Here is a 12,413-nt window from a genome sequence, read left to right as displayed (position 1 = left end):
AAACATTGTGATTTATAAGGAATTCATTATAATTCAGGAATAGAGTAGCAGGTTGAAGGAAGGAGGGAAAAGAAATGAATCATTAAGAACTACTCTATAATTCGTGATAGGGAGTCTGAACTTCATGACAAAGCCTTCGGAAGTCACTGGAAGATTTAACTAGGGTTAGATTTGTGTATTAAGAAGATCATTTTGGAAGCAGTTTGAAGAATGACCTGAAAGGAGAAACCTGGGGCCAGGTGTGAAATTGGGATACTATAGTGTGAACCAGATAAGAAATGGAGGTGGTCCAATTCATATAAACAGCTGAGAAAATGGAGAGATGAGAAGGAGATTGGATAATTGGAACTGATGATTGATCAGGCATAAGGGAAGAAAGAGAAGTTAAAGCTGATTGCTGGAGTTTGTCATTTGGGCAACTGGGGGATGATGATATTCTTTGGAGACAGGGACAATCAAATCAAAAGGAGCCTACAGTCTCATGAGAGGTTTTAAGTAGCATTATATGCTTGCCGTTGTGCCTGACTTGCTTTCTGTTTCAAGGATTCTTATTGTTCCTCCTTCATTTTACAATTTGGTTCTCATTTCAAGACTTCCCTCATTATTTGTCTATTTTCCCTCTCATTGGGATGTTTTGTTTTTACTTCATTAATGGATATTGCTGGTCAAAATTTTTTTTGTTGTTGTGGAGGGCTGGCTCAGTCAGTTAAGTATCTGACTCTTGGTTTCCACTCAGGTCACGATCTCGGGGTCATGAAATTAAGGATTAGTAACCTTAATTCCATTTGCAACTTTAATTCACATTTGCCATGTTACATAATATATTCACAGATTCTGGGACTTAGAACTTGGACATCTTAGAGTGGGTAAGTGGATCATTATTTTGCCTACCACACTTATGAAATTCAATTAAACAGTATTTTAATTATCAAGGTTTTTCTTCTGTTTTTCAGATTTAATCACACCGAGGTCATTAATAATTCTCATGTGGCAAAGTACAATGGAGAATTCTCAGTTCTCTACTTGACCTAAGAGCAGCTTTGATTTATGAATGATTTACTTCTCCTTAATGCCCATTCTTTCGCTGGCTTCCAGGACATTACATTCTCCCTTACCACTTTCTTCTGTCTCATGGACTACTTCTCAGTCTCCTCACTGGGTGTTCCCATTTCTCTGACTGCATGATGATAGAGTGCCCCAAAGAGTTCTTTGTCCACTGCTTTCCAGCATTTGTACTCACTTCCTTGGCAACCTCATGGACTCTTAAGATTTTAATATTACTCATATGCTGACAGCTTTCATGCTTGTATTGCTATGTCTAGACTTCTCAAATTCCAGACCTTTATATTCATGTATCCTCTACATCTTTATTTGAAAGTCTAACAAACATTTCAAAGTCAGCATACTCATAACTGAAATTCTACTCTTCCCATCAAAATCTGTCCCATTGTAGTTTGCCCTATCTGTTGATGTCAACTGTGTCATTCCAGGATCTTAAGACAAAAATCTTGTAGTTGCTATTGAATTCTTCTTTTCCTTCACACCCCATATCCCTTCTGTTAGAAAATCCTGTGGCTGTGGCTTTAAAATATACCCAGTATTCATCACTTCTCAACAGCTTAACTACTATCACCGTGGTCTATGAACTATTTTCGGGACCTCATGACCCACACAACAGTGGTGAAAGTTATCTTGCAATAAGGAACATCAGATTCAGAAATATGATATATAAAAATTGAGAAATCTGCATTTTTATGCACAGACAATATCTTAATACTTTTATCATATGCTATATATACCTTATTGATTCCTGCATAAATGCATTATCAAGTACAAACTTTCTTCAATTCTATTTTCTAAGAAGTTTCATTCTTTAAGAAGAAAAGAAAGTCGTTGGACTTTAAAAATTATAAAAAAAATTATAGCAGCATTTCAAGTTAGTTTCCATGGCTGGCCAAATATTAAAATGTTCTGAACATGTTTTTGGTCAAGGTAAATGTGGAAATGCTTGGATTTGGATTATATTCACTTCAACCTTTATCAGACTATATTAACACTTGTCTCTAATGTTTGAATAAGAAATTTAGAGTACTATATCCTGCTTACATATGGCGGTAAGCATCAACCCACAAATATTTTAAACATTCCTTTATATGCCTCCTAAATACCTGATAGTTCCTGACCAGAGTAATAGCATTAGGCTAAATTTGATGCACTGAAATAATTTTTAATTATAGAGAGGCTGCTTTTGGATTCATTATCAATTTGATCTCCCATTAAAATGAAGGCAAAAAGTAAAATTTGCAGCCCAGATAGAGATTATGTCAAACTTCCTGTATCAACAGATATGATGATTTTGCATTAGTATCTTGAGTGTTTCTTTACTACTAAAAAGGTTTTTATTTCTAGTTGCTGGTTCTGATTAATTTCTTCCTCCCTACTGCACTCTCTTGAGGATGTTTGTTTGAGATAAGTATTCCAGAAAAATTTCCTTGCTATTTTTTAGCTATCTTTTGAAAAGCTTTCTAATTTTTAAAGTGATATTCAAAACTAATTACTATGGCACACTGGAACTTCTCAAACCAACCCAATGTTTTTTAGAATATTGATGAGAACACACTGTTTGTTCCCAAGTCTAAACTATTTTTTGTCTCTTCTCCAAAGAGATCCATCAAAGGAGAGAAAGAAGATGACTTGGGACTTCTGAAATAAAATACCACTAAGAAAACTTTTAGGAATAGAAACAACAATAAATAAATAAACAACAGCAAAGTACAGAAGATCCTAATATTTAGGAAGATGGATTTGAAAGAACAATCAGGAAGGAGAGAGAAAAGGACTCTTCTGAGACACATCAGTTACTATTCTTCCATTTTAGAATGCTCTATACATTAAGCAATATAGGTCTGATGGACCCGCAGAAAAGGCAGGAATTATGACCTCAGCTCTTATGTTTATGCATCCCAGTGGCTATCCCGCTGACTTAGCACAGCCTGCAATATCCCATTTTATTTGGTATCTGATTCTCCAACTCAAGAGCATCCTTGGAGGCCTACTTGGCATTGAAGACAGAGCAACTGTTCAGAAAGTTTTAGCATCTCCATAAAATAAGTGACAATGATTTTCTCAATACCTAAGCAAAGTGGGAGGTAACATTTCTAAAAGATGCTTCCCATAGCTGCTCTCAACCCATCTTTTTTTTTTTTTTTCAACCCATCTTTTAAAATACTGAAATTGCAGATCCTAATTGGCCTCTGGCACACATTTGTCCTATGGTTGATCCTGGGGTAAACATAGACATTAAGTGTGATTGATATCCCTGGAGCTAAACTATTTGAGTTTATTTGCAGGTCATCACTCACTGGTTGTACAGTCTTGGACACATTAGAAAATTTCTTTATTTCTCAGTTTCCAATTTATACTATGAGGATGATGATAGTAATAATATAGGCCTCATAAGATTGTTGACAGGGTTGGATTAGCACCCTCAAGTAAATGCTGGTCAACATCATTGGGAGGAGTGGTTCAAATTTTAGCAATGACAATTTTTCTTAAAGGTTTAAACCAGATTATTTACGCTAAAATAAGAATGAGATGTTTTGAGAGAAGTGGCCTATTTTAACCCTCAGAGTTCTAAACAATACTGGATTGAAAGATTTTACCAATATTGAAATTGTGTTGTAAGAAGGGACCCTGATGATTAGAAATAGATGCCTGAGACTTTGGTAGGATAATCACAATATATTTACCTGAAAGAGTAAGTTCTGAAGCTCAAAACACTAGAGTTAGTTTTGTATAAGTCTATCAAACAGGAGCCCAGGTGGCTCAGTAGTTTAGTGCCGCCTTCAGCCCAGAGCCTGATCCTGGAGACCTGGGATTGGGCTCCCTGCATGGATCCTGCTTCTCCCTGTTCCTGTGTCTCTGCCTCTCTGTGTGTCTCTCATGAATAAATAAATAGAATCTTAAAAAAAATAAAAAATAAAACAGGTTATAAGTTATATCTTAAAAGTCTATCAAACAATACTGATGTCTAAGTGCTTGGGGTTTTTAATTGTCAGGAACTATCTAAAAGGCAGATAATGTTATTTTGAATATGTGCTCCTATTACTAATTGGCAATTGGGATAACCTGTGTGTTTGTTACCAATGACCATAAAATCAACAAACAAACAACACAATTATCTGGCTTCTTGATTGCTCATGGCAATTAAGAACTTCAGCCTTTGCCTGAATTCCCATGAGTTTACCTAGAAACTCAATTTCCAGGTTGCTGTCATCCCACTGCCCAGGGAGTATGTGCCCAAGGAAAAGAAACTGTAGTAAAGCTTATTTCAACTGATTCAATTCAAAAGATTATTAAGTACCTACTATGTGCAAAGTTAGTGTCAAGGACTGAGAAGAGATATCAAGGAAAGACAAATACAGAAGCAAATAGATTCATTAACAGATATTGTTCAGAGCTGAAAGAAACTTAGTCTATATGGTGCATAATATAATAATGTAACAAGCTTAATATTACAACACTGTGTTATACCTGATGGTCAATGATACTGGTGGATGTAAGATATTCTGTTTAGCTTTATTTATTCATTTTTTAAGTAGGCTCCACATCTAGCACAGAACCCCATGTAGGGCTTGAACTCATAACCTTGAGATCAAGATCTCAGTTGAGATCAAGATTCAGATGCTTAACTGACTCAGCCACCCAGGCATACATTTATTAATTTCTTTTTTAAGTGCTATCATGTGAAGAATGACTTACTGTCCTTCGCCCTCTCCTCCTAAAATTCTCTGAAATCCCATAGAACTTTATCTTTTCCTCACCTAATTTTCATCAAGTTCTATGATTTATTTAATTTACAAGATAGAATAGTTATTGCTACATCAATTACTGATATCAGAATTATTAAAAACATTCTCAGCTAAAACACTTACTGTGTAAACTTGGACAGGCCCTCTAATCATTTTGTGTGCCAGTCTCCTTCTATTTAAAATGGAAGCTAATGACAATACTTATCTCACAGAACTATGAGGACTGAAGGTGTTAATAACATGTAAATATGCTTAAAAATTGTCCATATTATGTACAACAATCATTATATTAAGATGAATTAGAATTTAAAAGTGTTTTTGTTATTCTTTTTTTGAATCACATTGAAAACTAAAAAAAATCATACATTTAACTAACACAAATTGACATAAACCATTCTACCAAATAGTGCCCATAACATTATCTTGAAACACTGGAAACTAAGGGATACCAGAGAAGATTGGAAGGAAGATTCTTTTTAGATTTTCTTTATTTATTTGAGAGAGAAAGAGAATATAAGCAGGGGAAGGGGCAAAGAGAGAAGCCAGACTGGGCGGGGGAGGGGCTTGATCTCAGGACCCTGGGATTATGACCTGAGCTGAAGACAGATGCTCAACTGACTGAGCCACCCAGGCATTCCTGCAAGAAAGATTCTTATAATTTGCTATCATTACATGTTTGATCATTGATTTTATTTTCTTCATGTGTAACTTGAAAATCTTCCTACAACAAAACAATTAGAAATTATGGTTAAGATACAGCAGTCATCCTTTTGACTGCATAGCTGAATTTATAGGAAATTTAGTGATAACCACATGGCCAAAACAAAGAATGAAATAATATATAACTAATATCATGGTTCCAAAGTGACTAGAAGAGCTGGACTCAATGATCACTTGAGGCAGAGAATTAGATTTGGATCTTATCAGCACAGAGAGTAGGAGCTGAGACATCTCTGAAAGCTGTACCCCTAGTGAGGTATGAATAAGGGAAAGAAAAAAAAGCTGCTTACAAAGATGGGAGAGGGCAGCCCCGGTGGCTCAGTGGTTTAGCGCCACCTGCAGCCCAGGGTGTGACCTGGGATGATTCCCACATTGGGCTCCCTGCATGGAGCCTGCTTCTCCCTCTGCCTGTGTCTCTGCCTCTCTCTGTGTGTGTGTCTCTCATGAATAAATAAATAAAATCTTTAAAAACAACAACAACAAAGATGGGAGATAATGAGGAAGTTTATATTTCTATTTAGTTCCTTGTGTGAAAAACCTCTCTTAATAACTTGTAATCATGTTTTTGACACATATGTGTGAGGCTTGCGTTTATACAAACTGCATTATGTAGAAATCACTAACTTGAGAATTTTAGGATAAAAAAAATTGCTCTGCCTTTTGCCAGGCTGAGAGTGGCTGGTGAAAGTAAATACATACCCTTTTGAATAGGCTCACCCTAAACTTAGCCTGCACAAGATTGTCACAGATAGAGCCCCTCAACAATCCAAAATTCAAAAGACATGAGGAATATCTACTAATGGTTAGTGTCAGTAGACACACAAACAGTAGGATTAGATACCTAAGGACTTTAGGTATAAGAATTATTAGTAGACATCATGAAATATTTATGTCAGGAGATATAAAAATGAATCAAAATCATAACAAAAGAGAGTGTTAGGAATAAAAAGTATATTGAAAAGGAACAAAATTGAAATTGCAGAAATGAAACAAAAAATCTACTAAAAATAAAATAGAGATCTTAAATAGATATAGCTGAAGAGTGAATTAGTAAATAGAAAAGTAAATCTGAAGAAGTGAGCCAGAGGCAAAACAAAGGGTTAAAGAGACAGAAAATATGAAAGAGAGGTTAAACAATATGGTAGATATTACAAAAAGACCAAACATACTCTAATAGGACCTCCAGACAGTGAATTGAGAGAATGAGTGAGAAGGATTCAACAGATATTGAGAGCCTCCTCTGTGCAAGTATTATTCTAGGTCCTTGGGATACATCAGTGAGCAAAGCAAATAAGGGTACTTACGCTCATGTTGTTCACATTCTAACATAGAGAACAGAAAATTAAATATATATCTATGGATATAATACCTACATACACAATAGAGTACATTAAATAGCAAAAGTGCTACAGAATAAATAAAGAATAAAGTAGGATAAGGTATAGGGAGTATGTGATGCGTGTGTGTGTGTGTGGAGGGGGATAAGGTTGAAATTTACAGTAATGTGGGAGGAGTAGGCTTCGTTCGAGAAAGTGACATTTGAGCCAAGATTTGAAGGAGGTGAGGAATTGCCATTCAGATTTCTTGGGGCACTTTTCCATCCACTATTAAAATAATAGTTCAAAAGCCCTAAGATAAGAACCACCTGAGTGTTAAAGGACCTTGTTTTGTTTATTGTTGTTGCCACAACACTGTGAATATTAACTAGGATATAATAGCTTATCAATTAATATTTGTGAAATCAATGAATATGATATATATATCCTTGCTTATTTATTTTTTAAAAAAGATTTTTATTTATTTATTCATGAAAGACACAGCAAGAGAGAGGCAGAGACATAGGCTTAGGGAGAAGCAGGCTCCATGCAGGGAGCCTGATATGGGACTCGATCCCGGATCCCAGGATCGCGCCCTGGGCCAAAGGCAAATGCTCAACCGCTGAGCCTCCCAGGCATCCCTCCTTGTTTATTTCTATTGTAGAGGGTGTCTTTTCCTTTTTTCATTCTGAACTTTGTCTCAATAATCTGTGCAGACTTATCTTGAAGATTATTATGATGTTGATGCCATATCATCAATGTGATGTATGTAGGCAAGGTGCAGGTGTAGGGGGATTTTGTGGTGGAAGCATGTAGAAGTTATTTTTCTGATGGTTTCTAATTTTTTTAATTAAATGAGAAGGAAGGCCACTACCAGGGAGTGAAGAAAATGGAAATAGTGTTAGAAGTTTGAGGAGACTAGAAAGTGTAAAATAGTGATCTAGGAGACCAGGAGAATGAGTTAGAAAGGGAAATATAATTGGATTACTAGAAAGTTCTTTTTTAATATTTAATTTTAATTTTTTTTAGAGAGAGATGGGACAGGACAGAGGGAGAGGGAGAGAGAGAGAATCTTAAGCAGGCTCCATGCTTAGTGCAGAGCCAGACACAGGGCTCAGTCTCACCAACCTGAGACCATGGCCTGAGCAGAAATCAAAAGTTGGATGTTTAACTAACGGAACCACCCAGGTGCCCCCAATTACTAGAAAGTTTTAAGGAAGATTTGTGGTTAGTACTCAAGTGACATAGTGAGTGATCACACCAGATACAGGGCATACGGAGGATTGGATTTGTCCAGTAATGGGGCTTGGTCAGGCATAAACAAGGGAATGAGAGGGACAAGAAAGTTATGGCTTATGCAGAAGAGTTGGTATAATGATGTACAGAACTCAAGGTGAAAGTAGAGGGGAGTAAGGATCTGAGGAGATGAGTTTCAGTTTAAACGTGGCCAGTGTGGTGAAGATCAAAGGGGGATGAGAGAATATTTAGAAAAGGAATAGCAGAAGACGTGGCATGCTTAAAATTGATATTATGAGGAACTGAAGATATTGGTAAATTTTATTGAATATACATGGGTGTGGGTGGCTGAAGTGAGGTGGGGGGCATATCTGGAGGAGGGCAGATTAGGGACAGGGAGTCCAGTGTGGGGGGATAGCCTACTTTATTGATTCTCAATCCTGGGTGCTTAGCAAAATCACCTGAGAGAATAACTAAAAAATATGAAACCTAGGTTCCATCTCAAGCTAATTACACCAAAATTTCTGGGAGTACGATGTAAACACTAAAAGTTCCTCATGAGATTTAGTTTGTAGCCCAAATAGCAAACCACTGATAGACGTGGATAGAAAATAATGATAGAGAAAGAGAAGATGGGCCAGAAGGTAAAACCTTCAAAGAATGGAGTAAGGGAGGTGATGACGGGATATCGGTAAATTAAACTGCTACAGACATTTGCAGAACTATAGTAGTGCCTCCAAGTGAAACATCTTGATTCAGTCTACAAGAATGCTTGAGGAATGTTTGGATTCCCAAGCCCTAGAAATAGCCCAGTTTTTGAAATGAAGAAAGAACCCCCTCCTTTGGTTTTGTCTTAGAGAATCCTTCTGGTATCTTGATTCTTCTTTAGCAACTCTAGTTGCATTTAATTCTGCAACTGTGGTACGTATTATAAAAGTGGCTTTCAAAATAAAATTTTCTATAAAATGCAGAACGGAGGAAAGAATGGTGAAAATTGAGTTAAGTATATATTTCTTTTTTTTTTAATTTTTATTTATTTATGATAGTCACACACAGAGAGAGAGAGAGAGAGAGAGAGAGAGAGAGAGGCAGAGACACAGGCAGAGGGAGAAGCAGGCTCCATGCACCGGGAGCCCGACGTGGGATTCGATCCCGGGTTTCCAGGATTGCGCCCTGGGCCAAAGGCAGGCGCTAAACCGCTGCGCCACCCAGGGATCCCCTAAGTATATATTTCTAATGCATGATATAAATGGTCTGGAGGTCCCCTGCTTCCAAAACAAACTAGAATAATTTCCATTAAAAAGCTGAATCTAACAGTTAATGCTCACCTTGAATACCCTGCTTTAATTATTCAGGAAGCTTTGCTGGTGTTACGATCTGCTGAGGTAGATTCTCCCCAAGTTTTATGTTGAAAGATGTGAAATCAGCCCTTACTGGGTTGAAATTTAAATTCTCTTTTGTCCTTGCAATCTCTCTTAATTCAATTTTGCAAACCTCAGCAAGAGCCTGCATAGCTGCCAGACCTTTTCACAAATGATCGTCATGGGTACTTTTCCCAGTAATGGCTTGGTCTTACAGTATATGTGGAAAGGTAGAGCATAAAACTATCTGTGCTCTCTTCATGTCTGTGCATTGTTCTTGTTGTATGTACATGTTTAAGGATGTTGATATAAATCATGTATCTTTAAAAAAGACAATGGAACTAGGCTTTTGATATGTACATGTAAAACTGTGGTTGACAGGGATTATCGCATTTGAGGGAGTAGGGAAGACGATAATAGCTCTGTTTTGCCTTTACACTCAGAAAATTGGCTACTGGATATGCTGTTGGGACCTACCATTCCTCTAGGTACAGTAGGAAGAGTCAGCTTTATGAGTGAGTAGATGGGAAGGCAGCGCTGTATACCTGTAATTTAAGGGCCCTGCAATGTTTCTGTCACATTGCCTAAGAGGTACATTTAGAGGTCTAGTTATTTTCAATTTTGAATTTTATTATCCTTTAAAAGCTCACAATTCAAATGTCAGTAACACCAAGAATCTATATCATATAACTTTGGGAGGCCGAAGACTTCATTTAGCTGAGCTCAGAGATGTACAGTTTTTTTTCTGGTAGGAAGTCAGAATGAGTGTGTGAGGCAGGAGGGGAAGACAGGAGAAAATCAACTAGAGGAACAGAAGAGGAGTGGTGTGAGTCTATAATTATATTGGAGTTTTGCCTTTTGCCAGGCTTGTCCCCATGGGAGTATGCAGAATGGAGGACTAAGGACACCATATTTATTTATGAGTTCAAAATGGTTTTTGCATGTGTTTGAGTGTGAGTGCTGGTGTGGGGACATGAGTTCATATAATAAACAAATTCCTACAACGGAGTGTTTGATATGAGGAGCTCAGTGAATCATCAAGAACAGAAATTAGTTTCTCTTTAATAAAATGTCAAATGCAGGTGAAATTACCAATGATGGAAAGTTATAAGAATATGAAACCTTTTTTAAAAATCAGCCTTTAATAAAATAGAATCTAGGTAATGAATAAGGATTTCACATTAGAAGCTCTTTAACAAAAAGATATCAGGAGAGGCTGATAATAAAATTTTCTTGGCAGTCATTCTCTTGGAATTCTACTTTGTATAATTAAACCGAGTGAGGAAAAAGAAAGAAAAATAAAATATAATATGGGATCTTTTGACCTCAGTTCTAATTTAATTGATTCATACTGGCAGAAAAGCATCCTAATGTCTACATTATTATAATGGAACACAATTATTATTTTTTTCACAATTATTATTTTTAAGTTTATTCAAGTTTTGGTATTAGTTCATTTATTTCTTTAAAAAACTTCTATTATAAAAATCTGAATGTGATATTTCAAAGTAAAAAGCAAGGGCCTTGATTTTACATGTACATACACATGTGTGCTCATACATGCTATATATATGTCCATATACACATACCGTACATACATATTTCTACATATACACTTAAACATCTACAGATACCCATAGGCACACACATGTGCACATGTATACAGTGTATGTATTTATGCACACTTATAATATACATATAAATCCACACACACATATATTAGGGTGACCTGAATGAGGTTAAGTCTTCAGGGGAGATTAGACATGTGAGACACTGTATCCCCTTACCCCCACCCTGCGAAGAGAATTATTTGACTGAGTTGCATGCATAGGGACTTGTTTCTTTGATTGAAGATGGAGAGAGGATGCTAATATAAGAGCAACTGGGACAGAAAAAGAGAGGAGAAATGAATATCGGAAGGATAACATGGTGGCTTGGTACTGTGTCAGTTTAGCTAAGCTGGAACTCTGTTTCCCAGAATTCTACTCCTCTACAGTTCAGAGTTAGGGCTGGCCACAAGAGAAACTTGAAAAAGATATGGAAGCTGGTAGTAAAGCAGTGGTCATTACATTAGAAAGGTTTGTGCAAGAAAACAGGTGCTGTTCACATATCTTGTGGCTCATCTGCTGGCTCACTTTGGGGCATAGGCAGGGACTCTGGTTCTTGAGATGTTCCTCCTTCAGCTTCTCCAAGTCTTGGGCCAAGTGCCTGGACATCTACAGGGTGAAGGATACCAACTTCTCCTGCAGACTACCAAAGCCATTAAAGATAGAGGCAGTGATAGACACATAATCCTGTTTGTCCTTATGTGTTCTTAGGAGGTCTGGTTTGTCATTACTCTTTTCCCCTTAATGTCTAGCTTTTCTTTCAGGAGCTGAGTTTTCTGAAAATTAGCTCACAGTCTAATACTAGGGGTGGCTATATTATCATGTCATGTCATCTCATCTCATCTCATCTCATATCATATATCATATCATATCAAGTCTTATATATTATTGTATATATGCAAATTGAGTTCCTAACCTTGTAGATTCTCTTATGTAAAAGATAGACTTTGTTTGGGAAAGAGTGGAATTGTAAAAATTGGGATGGAGATTTTTGGACAGATTCTGATGAGGTCATATATTCCACCAAGCCTGCTTTTTCACCAGCCTTTCTTCTCGTCTGAAGAAGTTAGACTCCCTTTCCTGAAGGACTTGTAACTGCCTCTCTTGAGATAGTTGCATTGTAAGAGATTGCTGATACTTCTCAGGACCTATTCTTAACATCTGTTATTACTTCTAGAAATGTAATCATACTTAAGTTCAAAGATATCCTAGAAGGTGAGGTACAGAGAATTTGCCATGAGGAGTTATAGTACACACTAAAATAATTGCATAATTTTGCCAATTTATAATGATATAAACCTGGAGAACATACATCAGAATAGAACCTCAGCAAAGAGACCAGACTGAATTCATTGATATGGA

The 12,413-nt window shown here is 36.7% G+C and overlaps 2 long non-coding RNA genes across 14 annotated transcripts in view; one reads left to right on the top strand and one right to left on the bottom strand.

Annotated features, from left to right (window-relative positions):
- Positions 1–12,413, top strand: part of LOC112644623 (uncharacterized) — a 135,686-nt gene that overhangs the window by 12,412 nt on the left and 110,861 nt on the right. For 9 of the 13 annotated variants that reach the window (XR_007407764.1, XR_004811324.2, XR_007407763.1 and 6 more), the window contains exon 5: positions 737–866. This is a non-coding gene — a long non-coding RNA (uncharacterized LOC112644623). Of the gene's footprint in view, positions 1–736; positions 867–2,664; positions 3,248–12,413 lie in introns of those variants that run through there. The other 4 variants (XR_003126595.3, XR_003126589.3, XR_003126582.3 and 1 more) reach the window with 2 other exon arrangements.
- The window catches only part of LOC112644637 (uncharacterized), an 88,966-nt gene that overhangs the window by 8,499 nt on the left and 68,054 nt on the right, over positions 1–12,413 (bottom strand). The window lies entirely within an intron of this gene.

This window comes from Canis lupus, chromosome 32 (assembly GCF_003254725.2).
Source record: "Canis lupus dingo isolate Sandy chromosome 32, ASM325472v2, whole genome shotgun sequence".
In the NCBI taxonomy this organism is placed as follows: domain Eukaryota; kingdom Metazoa; phylum Chordata; class Mammalia; order Carnivora; family Canidae; genus Canis; species Canis lupus.
This window is presented reverse-complemented; position numbering and strand designations above follow the sequence as displayed.